The sequence below is a fragment of the Lagopus muta genome, chromosome 1 (assembly GCF_023343835.1).
Source record: "Lagopus muta isolate bLagMut1 chromosome 1, bLagMut1 primary, whole genome shotgun sequence".
Taxonomy (NCBI): domain Eukaryota; kingdom Metazoa; phylum Chordata; class Aves; order Galliformes; family Phasianidae; genus Lagopus; species Lagopus muta.
In genome coordinates, this window is record NC_064433.1 from 96810316 (window position 1) to 96831194 (window position 20879).

Genomic DNA, 20879 nt, shown 5'->3' on the forward strand with positions numbered 1-20879 from the left:
GCTTTAAAAACTTGCAATTCTATTCATAATATTTAAGAAATATATACGTTCAAGACTAAAAGGTGCAGGTTATTTGTCTTTAATACTGCGTTCTGAGACACTTGAAGGCAAAGAGGAAATTCAGCGCAGAGTTCATACTGCAGTACTAACAATTGATGCACTATTTGTAAGGACTGCCATTTTTCATGTCAGTTAAGATGAAAAACATTACAAGTCTCATTTTGATTTTGGAAATCTTATAGCACTCCTACATTTTATTTTCAAATTATTTACATAAGCTCTACTTGGGCTACATGAATTAAAAATCATTTGGGCTAATCATTAAAAAAAAATAAACACTAGCTGTGAAAGTTTTAGTTGTTAGGCCATCCACAGGATGGACTAGAACTATTTAAAAATTCTAGAACAATGCTCAAGCAAAGTACCCAAAAACAGGAATTACCAAATTCTGTCATTATTTTCAGGTCTGTTTACAAGAATAGCCATTAAAACACTCAATCTTCAGTAAAACTGCTAGGATAATAAGAGTAGAATGTACTTGCTGTTTTCCCTGTATGTTCAGAGAAAAGTGGTTTAATTTAAACTGCAAATGCTACTAAAAAAAAGTCTACTTAATGTAATACAAATTAATATTTAAGAAATACTGTCAATCAGAAATCTGAACTTTCACCCAACGATGTACTGAGATCATTAAGTCTAAACAAATGCATGCCTTGAATAATTTGGTAATAATAGGGCAGTCTGTACCATTTCTGTAAAACTGTTATTCTTTTCAGTATCACACAGAGGTGTGCATTGGAAGAACGATGTAGATTTAACAGAGGACAAAAACTACATGATACTATCATTTTGAAAACCAGCAACCTCTGCTTGCCTCAAATCTGCAGTCTTTTTTTTTTTTTTTTTTACTTTAACCTTGAGAGTCTTTTGAAAACACAGCACAAAAGCTTTCAAAACTGCTAGCAGTCATTTCCATATGGCTCAATCTACAACGTCAGTTTACTCTGTCTCTTTACCTGACATCTCCACTCTATTCAGGGTTCATCAAACACAGGCACTCTTCTGATTAATGGCTAATTTATTATTTGCCTTGCAAATGTTTATCTGCAGGGAGATGGAGTAAATATACTACAGCTCTGACAAGCACCATGGCCACTCTTGCCCTGCCTGATGGAACGGTCAGTCGATGCTGTCCCTGAGGAGCCATGCCCTGCCTTAGGTTTCCCAAACAGTCCTCTGAAAGGTGAAGTATCTATTTTTAATGAGCTCAGTACAAAATCAATTAGCTGGTGGCTTAGAAAGGGAAATTCATAATCACATGTATCTGGTTTTTCATGAGATCCATAAAAAATAAACTTAAACGTTAATCACAAGCATTGCCACTTTTTTTTTTTTTTTTGCAGGCTGGACAACCACTGCTTACAAATAAAAGGTATGAAAAAGCTGGTATCATTGTATCCATCTTTCACATCAGTCATTGACCTGAAAAGTGCTACAGCATTGAGAGAAGAAAAAAATAGAAAGTACTCAGGGTAAACAGGTAAACACAAAATTGGAAAGAATGGAAGAAGACAAGTCTGATGTAATTCTCTAATGTCACTCAGATGGGAGAAAGCCACCTTCATATGTCATATTATCTCTCTACTGCATTAGGCAATTTATCCTAAAGCGCAATTTGTTACAAATTTTTTCTTGTACCTGGAATCACATAGATTTCTAATCATAAATCCTATTTGTGAAGATTCTTCTAAATACACCAATGTAACCTCATCTTGGGGGTGAGCAGAAGGGATATTAGAGATTTGAAAAAAAAAACAAAAAACAAATTAACTTGCAGTCACAGTAGCATTGTTAGATAATGCTTAAGCATAACGAGTAATCAAGAAAAATTGAGGTAACAAGTAATATAAACATGATAAAGACTCATTGTATTGGGAAAATGCAAATTACATCTCCTTTACTGCACATGAAATAAGTTATTCAGAATTAGTTATTTGTCAGACAATGTTGTCAATAGAGCAGGAAGAAACTTTAAAATCTTACTATTGTATTATGTTGGTCTGTGACACGAGAGGCAGATGTTGGTGGTATGGCAGTAGAGGTTGAACCTTCTTACTGTATTCCATTGCAAAAAAGGTACCTGACATTCTCTGACATTTGCTGAACATTTATGAAGACCAAACAGTAAATGAGAGCACAGTGAGGCAGTGGGTGGTGCATTTTGGTAGTAACAACAGTGACACTTGATCAACTCTGCTGGTACAGATTTTTACAAGTGCAGCATGCTTAATCTTTTATTAGTTTTTTTTACTGAAACGTAAAAAAAAGAAGAGCAACAAAACATAAAAAGAGTAGGATATTTGTTATCTTGTTTCTGTGAAACTAGTGCATCAGTCTAGTTTGATGGCAGTAGCTGTAATTCTTAATGACCTCAGAAATTTTATTTTTCATGCGCTACATCCTTGAAAATAGTTCTTTACAAATGTACATACTGCCAAAAAGAAATGACATGAGAAAGGCACACCTAATGCAATGGAAAGTGCAGCAGTGACAACACAGCAGCAAGGTCCTATGCTGCAGTAAGTAAGGATCTGCTCAAACGCAACAGCATTAGGCACAGAAATAAAGAAGCTGCTTGCCTCAGGGAGATCTCAGGTATACAGGGATCTCCAGATGAGATACCCTCACCTCCACTGCCAGCCTTAAATGGGGTCTGGGAAGAGATGGATCCTGGCTCCACCCCTTCGGGTAACTCAGCTGCACTGCTTGTACATGAGCTCCCATGGGTTGGCCCTGCCTTCCCACCAGGTGCTCAATCTCTGGTTCAAGCTGTGTCTGAGCATTTCTACTACAGCATGTTTGTGAAGAGAAGGAGAAAGTAAAATTCTGAGATAAATTTAAGTGTACTGTCAAAACAGTAACTGAGGTTTCAGGAACATACATCTGAAATACCCTTTGAAATGTTCCCTCAACAGAGAACTTCTGGAAGGAATCGCAAGAAACAAATCAGTAAAGAGAATGCAGTTGATTGGAGATAAGTCAGATGTGTTTTTCACTGTAAGTATAACACTTTGGTCTAAATATAAGATATTCCTCTGCTCTCTTTTTTTCTGAAGTCTTTCTCTGAGCTCAACTTTGAGAGGCCACAGAAAACAACAGCAATTAGTATAACGCAGAACTATGTTCCTAAGTCCCCAACATGCATATAAAAAGCTTTACATGTGATTTCATAGGAGCAGGAAAGTCTTTTGCATAATGACCTACATGTATTATAAGATACTAATTCATGAGAAACATTTACATAGACTTAGTGTATTTTATCTGTGAAGCATAAAATAATGCTTTAAGGATCTAAAGTTTACTTTAGTCTGTGTAATCTGGACTGGCAGGTTAAATATTTTAATGCAAACACAAATTACCCTCGAAGTTTGCTATGTGACTATCTGTTGGGATAGTATTTAGGAAGATTTCCAGCAGAGGATTCCTAAAGGAATTGAGTATGCACTTTGAGAGGCTTTTTAATTTACAAATTTGGTGGTAATCTACACAGTTTTTTCTGCATAACTTCAAAATGGTCTTTTATTTTCAGAGAGTTGCCTGAAAATACAGTTTCTTGAAGCTTAATTCCCAATTAAATTACTACTGACTTCTAGCAACAGTTAATAACTACCCCAGGGTTAATTTCTATGTGGGTTGAGGAATACCCAGTACAGTTTATGTCACTGTCTGAGACGGGACACTCTGGTCTTGTTATTCAGACATCATATATATAACTAGTCCTGACAACTGCTGATTATATCTTTTTTTAAAGTGCTGCTGCCTTTTTTTGTTTGCCAGTTATCCTCTGGTGTATATGCCAATGCAGACAATGTCCCATGACTGTAATTGTCACTCAGCTGTCTGTCAGTGATGAGAAGAAAAGGGTGACAGCCTTGACATCCCACCAATCATCCCTCTGGAAAATTGATATCGTCCTCCCCAGTAAACAACAGCTAAATAATCGACCAGCCTTGCCAGCACATCCCTGAACAATCAGCTTCCATTAAGGGCAGAAGCCACACATTTATCCCACCGTACTCCAATCAATAGTACACTGACTTGTTCTATGTTCCAGCATGCCACTGCTCAAGGTCTGCATTTAGCAAAGGCTACCTTTCAAGTCTTTCAAACTTAAACTACAGTGGAGCTTTTGGGGGTAAGTAAAGTCCTCTACTTTCATGTAAAATATCTTTTTCTTGCTAATTTGGCATACTTAAATTTCCAGGAAATCTAGCAGATTTGTTTTCTTGATTAATTTTTACTTTCTTTAGCAGTAAACTAAAATCTACAAAAATAATAAAAAAATAATAATAATTGAAAAGCATTTGTTTATCAGTTGCAGGGTTGCAGTTGCACACATATACATGTTTTAGAGGAAATTTACACTTGTAGTAGAAAAACTGACCTTATTTAAAATGATCTTCTGTGTAGTTATATACTGAAAATATTGTCTGGCAATCAGAACAGTTTGTTAAATGTGAGGTCCACAGTTGTTTATACATCAGTTAGTAACTTACCAACTTAAGTTACTTTAGACAGTTAGATTGGTAATGCAATAAAATCACTGCAAGGTGGTACACACAGTCTTTCAAGTTAAGCAAACTAGTTATTTGCATGAGTATAGAATTTGTCTCTGCAGGAAAAGCAAAACATAGGCCAGCAGGCTCACTTCACAACTTGAAAGAAAAAACATCAGAAGTGCTGCAAATCTGTAATTGCCATTGCACATTAGTACTTCACTCTGTTACTTGACATGAGGTGCTAAGTCAGCAGCTGCTGTTGTTATCACCCAAACATATCTTCTGTAGATTATTTAGAAATCAACCTTTACAGCACCAAATCTCCTACACAGATCACAGGAGGCATGGCTACTCACTGACTTAACATTTTTAATGTTAGAGGCTTTCTATTTCAAATTTTGTATCCTGACCCTCACTTGTAACCTTGAGGCTCTTAATCAGCAAACACCCCAGTGACACCGTGGCAATGCTTCTCTGTTTCAAGTTCTCTTCTGCTTGCAGCCTTATGCTGATGGGTACAAACTACTGCTGTAGTAGTTTCTTGTAGCAAACGGTTTGCTAATCCCTGAATCACTCTCTGCCTCACAGCTTCCAACCTATAAGCCCAGGATAAGATCTCTTTCCTCCCTTTTCTGTATTATAGCTTAGAACTTCAGCACTTTACAGATAACAGAAGTCAATCAAATACAAATCCAGTGGGCAGGTTCCTATAATATTCATGCACACAAAGCTTGGCCACCAACCAATTTGCAAGACTTGTACCTGATCACAAATGGTTTCACAAGTGCGTACTGTAAACAAGAACATGTAGTCAGGAGTTTGGCCAGGCCCTGATAATACTATCTTCTATAGCAGAAGTGTTTGGACTGCATGGAAGAGAACACTTCCAGGAATACTCTTCATTTTTCTTTCCAGCTGACTACTAACAACAGGTCTTTTGTCCCTTTCAGTCCTCTTTTCTACTTGTTTGTGTTTTCCAGCTAATGTAACTTTGAAGCTGATGCATGCCATCATCTATGGGCCCCCACTAATAAAGCTTTGTGCATGTAAGTGCGCCTGAACAGTTTGTGCAACATCAACTACTGACAGCTAGATTGACAACTGTTAGTAACCAGTACAGAAATTGCAATTTCTCTAAACACAAGCAGTAGATTTTGAACTTCCAAATTATCACCGCGATTACATCATTATACATATTGATACATTACAAAACTACAATGATTTATGAGATGGGAGTTGTTATTTGTAGAGTTAAGACCCTCTGCCATTACTTGGAAATAAATAAAATATAAATAAAGTTCATAAAATTCTTAAGTTTAGTTTATAAGGAAAAATTAAGGATTACCATGACAGGTTTCATTTGTTTGGGGATGTAGGCACTACTGGTGTAATGCAAAAATCATTAGGGAATTCACAGTCCCCTTCACTTTGTTAAATGGACATAATCAATACCTTAATGGGAATGTTTGGAAGCATCCATGGGCAGATCAAATTGGCACTTATAACACTTTTTCCAGCCTGTACACTAAGTTCATTAACTTCTCTCATTTGAATTACAAATTTCATTTCTCAGATCAAGACGAGGACATGGCTCTCATTTACAAGCTCAGATTCTTTGCTGTGTTAATGTTTTACAGGAAACGATAAAGTTAATGCAGTGGAGAGACATCATGCCATCCCTGTTGGTATACAATTATAGACAAGGTCCCAGATTCCAATAATCCTGATGGGAGAGAGACAGGAACTTCCATAAAAGAATGAGAAAATTATTAAGTAGAGAGGCCAAAAGGCTAATCGACCCTCTTAGAAACATATTCATGCTTGTCATAACAAGAACATACCCTACAAAACCAAAATGTGTTATTTAATATAATCTAATTTAATGAGCAAACACAGCCATATTCTCATTCACACTTATCATTAAATTGCTAATTAAAACCTTTTAGAAAGGTTTAAGGTTTAAATGAAACACTTCTTTAATTTTATGGTACTGTACTTAGGAGAGTTGATAAAGCTTTAGAAAAGAATTACATTCTGCAAAAGCTTCCTTCTAAAACTATGAGTACTGATAAAATGCAAGGTTATGCACTAAAGAATGGCACAAATCGCCAGCACAATTTTCTCATGAAAGTTTAAAGCAGCATTTTCAGAACATGCTAACAACACAGGTAAGAATCGAGATCTGCAAACCTGACTCTTCTGCACCTTGAATTTAGTTAATAAAGAAATAAGCCTGAGAAAATGCCACATATGGAACCATTCGTAAATTTAAGAATTACTAGAAGAACAGGTATCAAAATCTGGCTTAAGAATCTGTTAGCGAAATAGAAATAGTGACTGAAGTGATATTCACGCATATAACTTGGAGCTACTTTTTCATTATGGGTTTGCCATCAGAAGTAGCAAATATATAATCCCACTAAATTCCAGAATTTATTTTTCATTACAGTAAACACTTTTTTTTTTTTTTTTTAAGTCCATGTCATAAAAAGATGGGATTCAGTTATACTATATTAATTGTTGCTGAAGCAGTATCTTTCTGAGATTATTTCGCCAATTTTAGTCTAGATACTTTCAACACTGCCACCAAGTCTACAATTCCATAATTGAACTTCCCTACAGCATGCATTTGCTCCAATATCAGCATGGACACAAAATCTGACCTCTGCTAACTCCACCACAGCATACAACATGAACTCTATGCTGGCCATATGCTTTCATGCCAATTCTGGGAAGGCTGACAACATGGCACAATGCCTGGTTGCTGTCACGTTCACCTATCAAAAATGTTCGGTTAAATCTGAATTAGCAGCATAAATTTATAACAAATCTGCACTTTCCTGTCACAAAGCATCAGTTTTTGAGCCAGCAAGAGGAACCCTAGAGTTACAGTGTTGGTTGTAACTCACTCCTATTTGGTGCCTTGTGCATTCAAAAAGCGTATACATAACCCCTTTCCCTGAACAATGATGAAGAAGCTGTCAGTGTCTTCATCTGAGGCTCAGTATGTGTTGAGGGCAGGTAGGAAGAGGGTTCTTTTCACATGCATAAGAGACCTGTCACAACCCAGTTCAGTGTGAGTAACTACCAAATTCTCTATATAGCAGCATCAAGAATGGCTGATTTGTTGAGGAAAATCTCACTTGTCTGCTCTCTCAGACCATTTTTTTCATAATAATGGATATTAGTTTTAATTTCAAAGTAGCTAGTATGGCTCAATTTACAGTCAAAGCAACATGTAGTTAAGATCTTTTCCTGTTGTGACTAATAAGCTTTTGTTCCCTTAGCACGGGTGCAGAGAAGGCTGTGGGGAGAGACAGAAGAGGAGGCAAGTGTCAGTGGAAATTAATGTGCATGATACTGTGCACAGTTCAAAAATAAGTATTTCTGTAGGAATTTATGACCTTTGACAACTTATTAGAGATGGCATTATAAAAAGCCCATTGTAAGGTATTATACTGCAATAAGTCATTCTTCTATTACAGTTTCTGGCTTTGGACTGTTTGTTTTTGTTTGTTTTCTTTTTATATTGTTGGATTAGTAAGAGATGAAAATCCTCTGTCCAAGACCTGGTTTTATTATATTTCTGCCTAGTAAGAATGGTCAATTCCCAGTCACATAATATTCATGGGTGTTTGACTTCTAATGTGGTGCTTCATTTGCAGGTCCTTCATTTTCAGAGAGTAGGTTTTAAGACAGAGAAAATTTGTAAATGCCTTAAAAACAAGATATAAACATACATAACAAGAAAAAGGGGAATGAGAAGGCTAAGGATTAAAAAAAAAAAAAAAAAAAAAAAGATATACTCCCGATGTTTGAGTAGCTATACACCAATACCATTCCCTTATGTTTTACTACCTTTCTGTAGCTATGCGTAGAAGTCTATGTGTATGTAGTCTATGCGTAGAAGAAATATAGAAGTCTCTTATTTTTCATCCTCCACGATAAAACACAGATTATATCAAGCATTTTTTCTACACAACGTAGAAAAATTGATGCAAAAAAGGAAAAACATGCATTCACCAAGAATATTCTACTTACATTTTCTATCTAAAAAAATCAATTTCAAGAAAATCTACAACAAAAATGAGTGAAACAATGTAGGAGAATAGATACAAGATTATTTTCAGAAATGAAAGCATATTTTGTTATTCTCAGAATAAAAAAAATTGGTTATCAACTTTAATTGAAAAATAAAGATTACTGCACATCAGAAACAATACTCCTAAATGTTTGTAGATTGTTTTTTGTTGTTGCGTTTTTAATCTGCATAGGTTTTTGATACTGTTGTTTCTAGCTCCCCATGAAAAGGCTCAGTAATAAATCTCTCAAGTAATTAGTAGTTAAGCAGGAAAAAATTACAAAGAAAAAACTCATGATGGAATGCCACCTACACAATAATTGGTCCCAACAAATAAAACTCATTTACACATCTGTTTTTGGCAGGCAACTGAGGCACTCTTCAGTGTGGCATTAGTACCTGTTTTTGTGAAAAATCTGCTGGTAATTTTCTGTTATATTTGGTCAAGGTCTGATCATTACCCCCAGAAGTGTTCTGCTCTGGAGCAGCCTTTGAATACAGGTAGCGGGCCAGAAAATGTCACTACATTTAAGATAATGATTTATCTTTTCATGAATAGAATTAATGACTATCTGTGAGAAACCAAGCTCCAGTACATCTGAAAAGGCTTACTCTAACTATTCTAACACTACTAATCTCATTAAACCTCTGTACATTGTCTTTAGTGGCAAAAGAGTCAGACAAAACATCAGATATTTTCTTTTACAGTAGTGAAATGAGTAATACATAGGTAGTTAAGGCTGTTAGTTACACGATCACAGGAGCCAAGAACCAAATTTCCTAGCTAGAGAGCAACATGTACATACTGACAATGAAACAAAGCATACTTTCTCTGACTATAACGCTAGGCTGTAGCTACTTGTGTGTGTTCTGTAAGCATAGATTCCAAGAATTTCCAGGTGAGACTCCTCCTTCCAGAGGAAATCTTCTAAAGGCATCAAGGGTAGAACTTTCAAGAAATTACAGAAGAGAACACATTTTCGAAAATGGTAAGTGAATGCTCATTTTAGGTATTTATCACTGTAACACAATGGTAAGTGCAACAACAACAGAAGAGCAGCAAGAACCAGGCTGCAGCAAGTGAGGATTTGCTTGAATGCAACAGCAGCGGGCACAGAAAAATGGGAAAGAAACTACATAATTTCAGAGAGCCCCAGGTATGCAGAAATCTCCAGAGAGATACTCTTGTCTCCTCTGCCAACTCTTAATTGAGGTCTGGTAAGAGGTGAATCCTGGCTTATTAATAGTTTATTAATAATGCAAAACAATATAAATACAAACACAACTGACAGAGAAAGGTATCATAGTTAATTTACCAAGTATTTTAAGCTTACAAATGCAGTCTCGTAAAGAAAATTCATGGTTCACCTTCCTCTTGATCTCAATTAACATATCACAAGTATCCAATGATTTAGGAAAATTCTGACTCCTGAAACATTCCTTTCTTCTCTCCAGAATGAGCTCATTGCACAACATCTGGTTTCTCGTCCAGTTCTGGTCTATACTATTTTGAATACAGCAAAGTACTTCGATTTATTACTGCGTACTTCAACACGAGGCAGTAGCAAGAAGCTCATATGCTTTCACTTTTTGGGACCACTTGTTGCATAGTTGAGATTCTTCCATGAATTCTTCACAATTTGCTAACTTAACTTCTAGTTACTTTAGAGTTTTATTACTGCCTGTCCTTCCAGCAAATCCAAGAGAATAAAATTTACTCTGAAGAACGTAGCAAATTGTCTTGAACTCAAGGTACAAAAACAGAACTTGGGAATTAAATTACACACACAAATAAAAGAGAAATATGTATATATACACACAAATTCATATTTGCTCTTCGTATAAAAAACCAAACACACAACAAAGAGAATTACAGGGTTTGCAAGTACAGTACAATACTACCCTCCACATTTTAGGCTCCCATAAACTCCCTCTACCTAAGACTCATGGTCTCCAGGTAGTAGCCTACTAATTCAGGCACTCAATGTCATACTGTATGGAACCTGCACAATATTTCCCATTAGAAAATATGTTGGACTCACGTAGAATTAGGCAATATCTACTTCTTAAGACAGAAGTCTATGATGTGCCTGGCTTTTTACTTGACCTCCCTTATTCCTATCACCTCTATTCTCTCTTCTCCAACCATCTCACCTCAAAAATTAAAGAGTAGGTGGCAGATTAATAAAACAATACACTGTTCAGGACACTGCTGTAAGTTATTTGCTTCTGATGCTGCATGCATGAACCATCACTGCTTGACAAATCACTGAGAAAAATGGAATCTGACAAACAGCTCTTCTTTCAGCAGATGCCTACTATGACAGCATCAATAGAAAAACACATCATTGGTTCTAAAATGCCACATTTTTATCATTTACATTAAATAAGACATGAAACTCTTTAAGGGAAGCGGTACTATGTTATCATTAGGGCCTGTTGACACTATGCAGGGTGTGCTTTGAACTCAATTCTGTCATCACTCTTAATCTGCACCTAAATGCATTCCACTCTAAATAGAGGGAAGGGCTGTCTGCATGTTGACAACAGTGCCAGTGATGAAGTATTGCACTCTTTAAAACCTCATTTACAGATTGTTTCATTACCACCCACAACTGGCTTGGATCCGTGAGGGAACACACCTGCTCTCATTAGGGCCACGTGATGTCTGCCAATAACAGTACTTCCATGAAGATGAATGTCCTGGAAACTATCTTTATCTCCCTGCTGATGGACTTTACTGCCTCCTCCCTCTTTGGGGAGGTAAGGCATAGGCAATCTGCTGATTACTTCTTGAGTTACTGATCTGTTCTGATGACTGTTTCATAGTTACGGACTTCCAGTATACTCACAGCGACTCTCTTCCATTAGGTAGCCTATGTAATCTTCCTCTAACGTTTATTATTTCCGACTGCAGATTAATTCCTTACACTAAGTAGTCTTCAAAAAGCTAACTGAACACCAAGCTAGAGGTATTTGCATACAGAACAATTCTGTTCCCTATTGAGTTTTTCCATATTTAGCATTATGAAACCATAATATCAAAACAGAAACTATTGTTACTGTTATGTATAGCATATAGAATACGTGTTGAATGTGCATTAGTAACTGTAAATAAACTCAGCGCAATGTTACTAAGTTTACTGACATTATGCACATCCAAATGTTCTGGTCAAACCATACATAACTTTACAGAGCAGCTACCATACCTACTACTGAGGTAGTAGATGGATAGAATTTAAAATATCTTGATTTTCCTGTTCCAGTAGAATTCAAATAAATATTTCATCATAACAAACCTCCTGGTCTGAAGTGTTTACTCAAGTATTAGTTATAGAGAACTTCACTTGGTCGCAGCCTGGTATGATGTAATACTTAGCAATAGGAACAAAGTGTTACAGAAAATTATGAAGTTATTTTTCACTGACACATTGCAAGTAAGCGTAATAAAGTATGCTTGTTCATAATTTGTGGACAAGCTTTAGAATTCCATTTTAAAAGTACAAATAAATTAAGAAATTAAATAAAAAATAAGACTCTTTCAATCTAAAAGCAAGTCAGATTTAGTTTACTAACCATGCACTCCCAGAACCTTACTTTTATGACATATATCACATAAAAGGATCTCGAAAAGATGACACACCTTATCAAAAGCCTTTTAATTAACAAGATACTACGAATGTAGATACAAACATCTAGAAACACAGATACTGCCAGCCTAACAACTCCATAACTAAAATCTCACCAGCTGCAAATCCATAGCGTGCTGTTCTAATTACATGTTAAACTTTTCATTTTGATTTGCGCACATATTGTGTCTCATATATAAATACTGAACTTACAAAATCAACCTGAATGCCATCACTTACAAACTGGATTTCAATTTCTCCTTATGTATCTATAAGATCGCAGTTATATGTGCACGCATAAAAAAGCGATTTAAAACTTTTGGTCTGTATTATACTTTATACTCTTTGGAAAAAGCAAGTGTATAATCAATGAATATACAGATGTTATTAAGAAATATATCGGAAAGTTAGGCTAAACAGGTTATCATACCAAAGAAGAATGGATTGAAAGCTTACCCTTGTGGCTTGCTGAGAAGACTCCAAGAGAAGCAATCGCCAAAAAGAGAACCTTCCCTACTGGTAGTCAGCTCTTAAATAGGTCTAGGAGAGGTGGAACCAGACTCCACCCCTTCCAGTAGCACAGGTGAATTGCCTTCATCTGTGCTCCCAGGGCTGACTCATTGCTTGCCTCAGGTGATCAATCAGAGGTTCAGGCTGTGATTCAGCAGTTCCCATACAGAAAGTATAGCACAAACGTTAAGCACCTGAATGATAATCCTTACTTTCTTGAAATAATATAGTCTCCTTATGCATTACCTTGAATATTTGAAAGAATGTATTTGTTATTTCAAGGGGCTTATTCTGGTTGCTATCAATCTACCAGGCATCAAGTTAAACTGAAGAAAACATTATTAAATCTAAACAGGAGTATCTACATAGCTAAAATTGCTTTTAAAACTGTTTTAAGTTAAATCAATAAAACTTGCCTATTTATGTAAGGCCTCTATAGGTCCCTACACAGCAATATCCACAATAGTGAAAAGAGATAAAGACATAATAGTAAAGAATCAAAATTAAGCATATCAACTTCTTTGGCACTTTGAGTTCAACATTCTTCAAGTGTTAGTTAATACTTAATGAGATTTATTCCCACTTACAAGCTTAAATTATTAAATAAAAATATCTGCCCTTAAGTTTTTGATTAAACTGCCTATGAAAGCTGAAAATCCTCACATCATTAGATCACATGCAGGTTTCCTCAGAGTTCACCCCATCAGTTACATGAAAACTAGAAAGAAACCTTGCTTTTCTCCAGCTTAAAAACAGATACCTCCTTATTAAATTCACCTGCATCAGCAAGCGGTGATATATTAAAGTATATATAATTGAGTTATTATCAATATCAGCTTATACATAAGTAGGCACCAGTTTCCTAACAGCAACATAGCCTATAGCTTGCAATACAGAACTAAGTCTCTCAGGTGTGAGTGGCAGAGAGGGGGGAAAAAGCTGAATGAAAAATCTGTCTCTTCAGTTTCCTCTCACTCATAAGTAAACTTGCAACCACAACACAGAATGACTAATGTCTCTCTACTTTAACCAGTTCAGCCCTTTGATATGTCAATACGCTTTACTGGTCACAGCCTGTTCTACAGTGAAACAGAAAGGTAAGAGTGAGTCAACACATTATTTATGATACAGTGCTGTAATAGAGAATGACAGGTCAGAAAGAGGTGCTGCTAAACACACAAATATATGACGTGTATTTCAGATGTTAGATGTTTCCAACATCTGTTCTCTTCAAAATGCAAATGGCTTGTCAACAAACTCTTTTAAAGCCTTGTCTGTAAAGTTTACATGACCTTTAAACTGTGAAGAGCTTCTGAAAAAGTTAAATTTTCACATGGGGAAACATTCCTGCTTTTTAATTAGTTCTCAGTCAAGACACACAATACTGACATTATGTACAGAATTCACCTTCCACTAAATGCAAGTGAACATTATAAGTGAAGACAGTTTACAACGTCATCCTACTTTATCAGTCCATATCACAATAACCACTTTCAATGTAAACTTATGCTGTGATATTTAAACAAAAACAATTCACAATAAATAATAATACAGCAGATAGTTTTGTGGACATTCACTGAAACTATCTAACTATATGGAGTTTTAAAATGATTTTGTTTTTATTAAAAAAAAAATTTACAGAATCACAGAATCACCACCAAGGTTGGAAAAGACCTACAAGATCATCCAGTCCAACCATCCACCAATCACCAATAGTTCTCACTAAACCATATCCCTCAACACAAAATCCAAACGTTCCTTGAACACCTCCAGGGTCGGTGACTCCACCACCTCCCTGGGAAGGAGGAATACAAATTCTCCCCATTCAAATTATTTTTTTTAAGTCTATAAAGCCACCAGAATATAAGATGATGCGGTAGAACTGAATAAGTCTTACTACTATCTGATTCCAACAGGGGGTGATTTTGCAAAAATGTTCTACACATACATAAAAAGTCCTTTAATTTGGTATTATTGGTAACATACACATAGCAAAAAGCAATATTACTAAAAAAGAAAAAAAATAGGTCAAAATAGGGCTTTCTCCCACGAAGTATTCATGCTTGAGGTTCAGAAGGAGAAAAAAAAAAAAAAAAGAGAATTTTCTCAGGTAGCAAGTCCTATGATGCTTTCACACACCAAACTCTCCCAATGCCACCATGGCTACTACAAAGCATGAGAGATGAGTCAGCATTCACTTCTTTCTACATGGCACTAAGCAAATATCAACTACATGCAAGACTTAAAAAAAAAACAAACAGCACAAAAAACATTAAAACACAATGGTCTGAAAAGTAGAAAATGAAAAGTTCCTTATTATCTTTGTCTTCATGTAAAATTTTGTTACATGAGAAAGCTGTAGTAAATATATTAAAGGTACTACTGAAATACAAGCAAAGTCTCTCATAAGTATCAAGGTACTTATTTGTGAAGTAGTATCTTCTCAGACCTGCTGGAAAGATCATGTGATCTATTTAGAGAAAATCCTTTGCTTTCTGGATGCAGTATCATATTGTCTTATATGCAACTGCAAGGCACGCATCCCAAGAGAATAGAATAGCCCCAGCATAAAGCAGAAGGAAGTCAATGAACTTGACTCGAGCTGTGAGTCTGACTATCTACTTGCACTCTTAAGATAGCTGAGTTTCTACAGTCACTTGCTGAGATGGCACAACTGGCACCTACTTTACCTGCTGCCTACAAGACTATTCTAAAGGCAACCTAGTGCAGCCAAGCAATGGGCCATATACACTCTTCCTATTTTGAATGCACAAATAGGAAACAACAGTTTACAGATCACAGAAGAATGACTTGAGTTGGAAGACATCTTAAAGATCATCTAATTCCAGCTTCCCTGCCACGGGTGGGGTTGCCATTCACTAGATCAGGCTGCCAAGATCCAATATCAGGCACCATCCAACCTGGCCATGAACACCTCCAAGGATGGGCACCCACAGTCTCTCTGGGCAACCTGCTCCAATGCCTCCCCACCCTCTGAGTAAATAATTTACTTCAAACATTTAACCTAAATCTCCTTTCTTATAGTTTAAAACCATTCATTCTCCTATCACTGTCTGCCCATGTAGAAATTCCATTTCCTTCCTGTTTATAGGCCCCATTTAAGCTGAAAGGTAGTAATGAGGCTTCCCCAGAGCCTTCTCTTCTCCAGGGTGAACAAGACCAACTCTCTCTCAGTCTTTCTTCAGAGGAGTGCTGCTCAGATAATCTCTGTGACCCTCCTCTGGACCCACTCCAAGAGCTCTGTGTCTTTCCTGTGCTGAGGGCTCCACAACTGGACATGGTACTATAGATGTACCTCATGAGGGCAGGGCAGTGAAGGTAATCTAAATCTACTCTCTTTTAGTTTAAAACCTTATGTTACCAATACACACCCGGTAAAGAGTCTCTCCCTGTCTTTCTTGCAGAGCTTTCTTTAGGTACTGGAAGGCTATTTGGATCGGAAGGAACTTAAAGATGATCTAGTTCCAACCTAGCACAGGCAGAGTTGCCACCCACTAGATCAGGCTGACGAGGGCCCCATCCAATCTGGTCTTGAAACCCCCGGGGATGGGGCATCCAAAGCTTCTCTAGGCAACCTACTCCAGAGCCTCACCACCCTAAAAACACATAGTCTTGTTCTTCTTCTTTCTCTTCTGGTAGGCTTTATCCTATACAGTAGATTGCAGAGCAGTTTTTCTTTTCACATTCCACTTCTTTCCATGAAGCACACTAGAACAACAACATTACTCAGCTCTCCACATTTAAAACTAGATACTTTCGAAAGCTTGAGGGCTTTTGCACCCAATTTCCATTTTGAAATTGGGTATTCTCCATATTTCTCCCTCAGCTGTTCTAAAAGTCCCACCTCAAGACTGCTGTGTGCTAATTCTAATTACTTTTTTGGCAGCAGATGAAGCAATTTTAGTCATCAGATTATAAAGAGAATCTAAGAGAAGTAAAACAGACATTCTCATTCACTCTTTTGCCCTTTGCAAGTCACAAAATCTTCAATCATTTATATGTCTTGCACTTGCTGCTTTTGTGAAATATAAACAGATGGGTTCCAAATGATTTTTCACAGAAATGGGACTTTCATTTTCCAAACTGAGTACTTGCAATATATTCTTTAGAATGCTGCTCCTGAGGGTTTGAAAAAATAAAATTTAAAGAAGCAGCTTGATAGATACTCCTTTATCTTACTCAAATCCCAACTCACTAGTTCCCAATTGCCCCCCCCCCCCAAGACATATCTAAACAGTTCCTCTTCTGTAATGTAATCTTTTATTATTATTATTATTATTATTTTACAAATACAAATGCTGTGAAAAAGTAATATATATTATATATGTTGCATAATGCAATATATTTTTCAGCAGAATATTTTAGGAGTTTTCTGTGTTTGTTTAAGCATTATTTGTACTTATGATATTATGTAAATTTATAAAAGCACCTGTGATAATACAGCCAATGAGAGTAGAGGTAAGGAATACCTATTTTAAGTTTCAAAATAACCAAGAAACACAGGACAAGGAACAAAATTTATACAGTGCTCCATGTTGGAACAGAACACAGAGCACTGTACAGTTCTGATTCTTAAGTAGATCTGCTGGTTTTACACAGCATAAGCATTGAAACTTAATAATAAAAGTTAAACTTACTATCTATCAAGACAAGACATTTCACCGCAGAGTAGCAAGAGCTACCATCAAGTCTCAGGAAAGGCTCTCATCATCTTGTAGGATTTCCCTTGACTTCAGGACATCTTATTTTGAGATGTAAGCAATTACAAAGATGAGTAACAAGGAGTCTTAACTTCATTGCCAATGAACAGATGTCGGTTGGTTGTCTATTTTACTTAATTTGGGGGGGGGGCAGGTTTGGCTAGTGCTGACTGTTGTTTAGCTTTTTTTAAGACCTCTAAAAAACAATGACAACATATGGCATCACTATATACATAGAGATTTACTGACAGTAAAACACACATTATGAACTCTTCTAGCAATTATTTATTAAGTTATATACTTTTCCAGCCATATATTACAAAGAAATAATTCCGTGAAATAGAATGATGACAACAGGCCACTATTTTTTGACACTGGATGATAGTTTTCAAACTATGGTCGAAGAGATTTGCTGAAACTCACAGAATAACTGCAAAAGGGAACATAAGCTGTTAGAACAATGATCCATCATTCAAAATCGCTTAGTAAAATTTTTAGTTAATAATCCATATTTTGAATGGTGATTTGATGTGCTATATAGGAAGATTTTCATCTTCTCTGTTTGTTGCATTGTTAAAGATTCATCTGTAATACTTTGGAAAAAAAATATCATCTGCAGGAATAAGACTTAATTTTAATGTAAGAGTATTTAAATATCATAACTCATTGTTTTTCTTTCAGATTGCTAACTAGACGTTATCATAAGGGGAAGTTAAGAGGAACACAGGAAAAAACATTCCATTTCATAAAGCCAATGTATGTTTCTTTGCATATCACTCAATAACTATGTTTTAAGTCAAAAAAATAAAGACAAAAACATACTGTAATCAATTTTTTTTAAATTAACAGAAGTAAGAATAAATATATTTTGACTCTTGTATTACGTATTCTTAGAGCTCAGAGACCTGTTCAGTAACAACAGAATAAATACAATAAACTGATTTACCGCTATAAAGCTATGTTGCTTCAATCTACTGCAAATCTGATGTCTCCCAGAAGTATATTACTAAGTATAGCATATTACTGTGTATAAATTCCCTCACACAGAAAATTGGTCAGTCAATTATTTATTTAGAACAGATATTAACTCCTAAATCAACTATCTAATTAATTTTCCATTAACGCTTTTCCAATATATGCCAACACTACAAAAAAACCTGGTTGAATTTTAGCTGAAGTTATCCTTTTAAAGTACTTTTTTATTTCCTTAACAACCTGAATAATTCAAGTTTAGTTTCTACAAAGCAAAACATATATTCAATGATTCTATTATTCTGTTCTGTGATTCTAGGATTATATTCATGCCCATGACTATAACTATAGTAGTATCCTATGAATGAAAAATACTTGAGAAAGTGTTCATATAAGTTAACACACACAATTACAACTTTTATATATATAAATAATAATAAAATAATCTTTTTTACTGAAGATGTACAAAGACAGACATTGAAGGCTTTGGAACAGAAAAATCTATCATTTTCATCTCCCTCAAACTTGAGAGACCAAAAAGGAAAGCTGTCCTTTGTCAAATAGCCTTTCACCATGTGGGACTAATGAAGGAATGGAATATGTGAATGTAAAGAAAACTGTAAACCTTCTGTAAAGACGAATGAATACCTGACAACTCGTTCAATGACTATAATGACATTTGTGCCTTTGGTACTACAACTAAAGTACTGTATTTCCTAAACTAGAAATATTTCTAAAAACAGAGAATTGGATAAACTTTGAAGGTGTTCCTTTCATGCGATTATTCACTCGATTAATGTTCAGTAGTACACACAGTTTTGTTTGAAGTCTGACACAAATACTTTGGATAAGTACTGCTTGTGGCAAAAAGGATTTTGGTGGAGATGGAAATGTCACTCCAGATTTCTCTAAAATGATACAGTGGCTTCCTCACTTTCTCACTTTGGCATGACAATCATTTGTTATCACAACTAAGATCATAGATGTTGTACCTCAAAAATAGACTAGTCAAATTTATGAGTCTCTTGAAACCATGAGGTTTAGTCTAGCTTTAAAAAAAAAAAAAAGAATTAATACAGCTTGAAAATTGACCTTTTGATCTTTCATGTCTTTCATAGTTTCATTTGCTTAAATAATCTTGCTGCTGATAAGCACAAGTCTTTATTGTAGGGCAGCCATGATTGACTCAGTCAACTTCGCTCTGTGAGGTCTTTGAATGCTAGCTTCAATTTCCATATCACATTTTCAGATGGAATGGACAAGTATCAGCCTCTGGGTTGAAAAAGCTTGAAAGTCCATATCCATAAGAAAAACAAACCAGAACTTTCCTATTTTCTATTTTTCAAACAAAATTTACTAAATAATTTAAGATGAGCCTGCTATTATTCAGATAAAAATAAAAATTCATTAACTTAAAAAAGGGTTTCAGTCAAATCCAAAACAGAGCAAGTACTTAGATTAGAAAAGTGATTTAGAACATACATCCCTCCCTTGATTTTCAGATTTTTTACAAGATGTACTTAGTAAAAATGAAGACAGTAGCTGCACGATGCTTCTAACAAACTAATCTATTTCATAATACAATTTAAAAATTATACCTAGAGCAACAAGAGCAGAAAGATCTTTAATGTCTTACTTTTTATTATTGAGCAAAATAGCAACTTTATCCACAGCTAAGCTGTTTAAAATTCTATGAATTTGTCCATACCTGAAATGATTCATTCTGATAAAATAATATGGAATAACAGCCACTTATTTGTTTCGTTTGAATTTTACTTATTCCAATAACCTTAATGTGGTTTCTATTTGAGATATGTAGGTAGTCCAACATTACAGAAGCTGAATGATGTTCTTCATTATCATTACTAAGTTAAAGTCAGAGTTAAAGTGAAACGAACAGTACGTACTCTTCCTAGTATGTTATTGTACAGATTTGTACCAAAGAAATTAAGACTGGTATAAATTAAATAGAAATAAAAATCCACATGTGTAAGCACCAGAATTTAAAAAAAAAAAAAAAAAAAAAAAAAAAAAAGCATAACAACTGTTTGAAAAGAAAGACTTATATTGATAACAAAGGATCTTTTATGCAGGACACTTCTCCCAGGAATAAAACTAAGGTATGTGATGTTTACGTTAAGACTAAAGATCTGTCCAAAGACCAGTTTCATGTCAGTCAAGAGGAACTGGCATTCCCTGTCTTGTGTCATGCGCAAGTGATCATAATCAGACTACTTAGACACAAACATCTTGCCTCTTTAAAGTATGCAGCTTTGAAGTGCAAATGCATAATGATAACTTCCTTAAATATTTTATAAGCGTCAGCTTCCCCCTTTCATACCATCTTGCACTGAGTTTAACAAAACTAGCTTTCTTACATTATCTTAATGTATACTTCAGAAATACC

At 35.5% G+C, this 20879-nt stretch overlaps 1 protein-coding gene and 1 long non-coding RNA gene across 26 annotated transcripts in view; one reads left to right on the forward strand and one right to left on the reverse strand.

Annotated features, from left to right (window-relative positions):
• ROBO2 (roundabout guidance receptor 2) overlaps nt 1-20879 on the reverse strand; it is an 873290-nt gene that overhangs the window by 343379 nt on the left and 509032 nt on the right. The window lies entirely within an intron of this gene.
• On the forward strand, nt 1034-12353 carry LOC125688182 (uncharacterized). 9 transcript variants are annotated; one of them, XR_007374641.1, is made up of 6 exons: nt 1035-1243; nt 1404-1432; nt 2976-3057; nt 4115-4195; nt 5540-5605; nt 6197-8354. It is a non-coding gene; the product is annotated as an uncharacterized LOC125688182 (long non-coding RNA). The 9 variants fall into 9 exon arrangements; XR_007374638.1 differs by having other exon boundaries at nt 1034-1243; nt 3838-4195; nt 5540-8354; XR_007374639.1 differs by having other exon boundaries at nt 1034-1243; nt 4115-5605.